The sequence below is a fragment of the Pteropus vampyrus genome, unplaced genomic scaffold, assembly GCF_000151845.1.
Source record: "Pteropus vampyrus isolate Shadow unplaced genomic scaffold, Pvam_2.0 Scaffold22, whole genome shotgun sequence".
Classification (NCBI taxonomy): domain Eukaryota; kingdom Metazoa; phylum Chordata; class Mammalia; order Chiroptera; family Pteropodidae; genus Pteropus; species Pteropus vampyrus.
The window spans coordinates 10,982,111-10,984,310 of record NW_011888803.1 but is presented as its reverse complement, the minus strand read 5'-3'; the positions used below and the strand labels follow the sequence as shown (position 1 = coordinate 10,984,310).

Below are 2,200 nucleotides of genomic sequence, written 5' to 3'. Positions count from 1 at the left end.
ACATATTTAACTCAAATTTTTTTTAGTTGTCGTAAGGGCCCGTAAAGACAAGAAAAAAAATGAATTCACTGTTTCATTATTTAGAGAGTGCAGTTCAGTTGTATGAAAACTTATTCTATCAAATACCGTGGCCTTTGTTACGTGAAAGATTCAGGATGGCTGTTTCATCAATTTGCAGAGTACAATGGTAGTTCTTTAACACAGTAAGGCTTTCTAGCACATATCATGAAATTAGCATCATCTCCATGTTTTCCTGGTGTAGCACTCTTCATCATGCCTCTAATCTTTATCTGACTTCTATTGAAGCTAAGTTGCCTATAAATAACTGTTATAGCTGCTGTGGCTGATTTAAGGATCATAGATCATAAATGAGAAATGTAAAAACCAGTTGCCTTTCAGATATAACTGCAACCTAAACTTACTGATATTGGATATAGTTTTTTTTAAATCATCAGACCAGCAAAGATTTCTTTTTCTTTTTTACCTCTGTGTTACTACGATCACGCTCTGTGCTGTGGTCATCCGTTCTGCTGATCTGTTTACTTTAACTTCTGTGGCTCCCCAAATCTCTGATATTGAGAGGACACGAACATCTAGATGTTTTAAAATTACTTTGGGCTCTTTTTATTGAAATAGTAGATTTTGTTCTTACTGGATCAGATTCATGATTCAAATGATATCTCCAGGTTTCAGTAAAATGACATTTCAGTTAACAAAAGAAATCTCTTATAAAAGATATACTAATACACTGATATTTATATACCAATCTATCGATATTTGGGAAATTAGTATAAAATTTTTTGAAAGCTATTCAGCTGATCGGCTTACTTGAAAAAAAAAAAAAAAAAGACATCCACTTTTATATGGCCAAAATAGCCATCAAAAAATTAGCTATCTTTTAAATACTATAATTAGGTTTAATATTTTGTGAACGAAACCTGCATTTAGTGTGTAAGTATTTTTTAATTTCCTTCATATGTAACTTATGGTGAAAACATGTTAGGATTGTATTAGTTTCTCTGGGTAATTCTTATTTTCAAAGATTTTATTTCTAAATATTGCTCTTACTAGTAGGCCTTCTGGATTTGGGATATTTATTAGTACTTTAAGGGAGTGAACTCAGCATTATACATTGTTTAGATTTTCTCTGGTCAAATAGGAAAGTGGCACATGTGTCATGGTGTTCTTTGGGAATACTTTGGAAGACTAGCAATGTCTCAAAACTTGAAGGGATATAATTATTTATGTTAGAATATTCCTTCTTTGAATGAAACCTTTAAATGTTTTCTCCATTTATCTTTTTGGTTTTTGTTATATTTTACAGAGAATACAATTATAAATGTTCTGATTTATATAGTTTAATACTTTTACAAATATTGGCAGGTGTTTCATGATAGACTGAAATTACACATGCACCTGTTTTGGAAATTTCCTTAGCTACCTTACATTAGTAGGCATTTTACTTGCTTATGAGAAGATTAAGAAAACAGCTTAAGTCTTGCCCCTCCAAATGAGTATTCTCCCTTTGTGTGTACCAATACTCTTAGAATAATATAAGGGCACCTATTGTATCTCTAAAAAACAAGCAAAAAACTTGTGGGATTGCATATGAAGAACTTCACAACTTAAATATTTGAGGAACTCCAAAAAGCAATGTCGTAGGTAGCATTCTCAGATTACCAAAGAAATAATTTACCACTGTCCAGCAAAATTCACAAACTCTTGAGTTTTATACCTCCAGGACTTTGTTATCTGCATTCCTTTTGCCTAGATTTGACTTTCCTGTCCCCTTTTCTGCCTGGCAAAGGCCTGCGTGGTCTACCAAGTCTCAGCTGAAGCATTACTGGCTACAGAGAGGCCCGCCCCCAACACCTTCTGTCCTTGCACAGTACTCCATGCCTATTGCTATCATAGTGCTTATCACACTGTATTACAGTTGTTGTTTTATGTATCTCCTACCACCACTAGACCTTAAGCTCCTTGAAGATAGGAACTGCATCTTTCTCATCTTTGTTTCCTCTAGCCCTAGCTTAGTCCCTAGTGCCTGATCGTTGTTAATAAATGTTTGATGAGTGAATGAAGAAATGAATTGATAATTTTAATGATATCAATCAACTTGAAAACCTTTAACACTCAGGTTTCATTATTCGTGGAGTCTATATTTGCATACTCACCTACTCACTAAAATGTAGTTGTAACC

The 2,200-nt window shown here is 33.6% G+C and overlaps 1 protein-coding gene across 19 annotated transcripts in view; it reads left to right on the top strand.

Moving 5' to 3' along the window:
* KYAT3 (kynurenine aminotransferase 3) overlaps positions 1 to 2,200 on the top strand; it is a 49,618-nt gene that overhangs the window by 31,594 nt on the left and 15,824 nt on the right. The gene's annotated exons all lie outside the window — the stretch shown is intronic.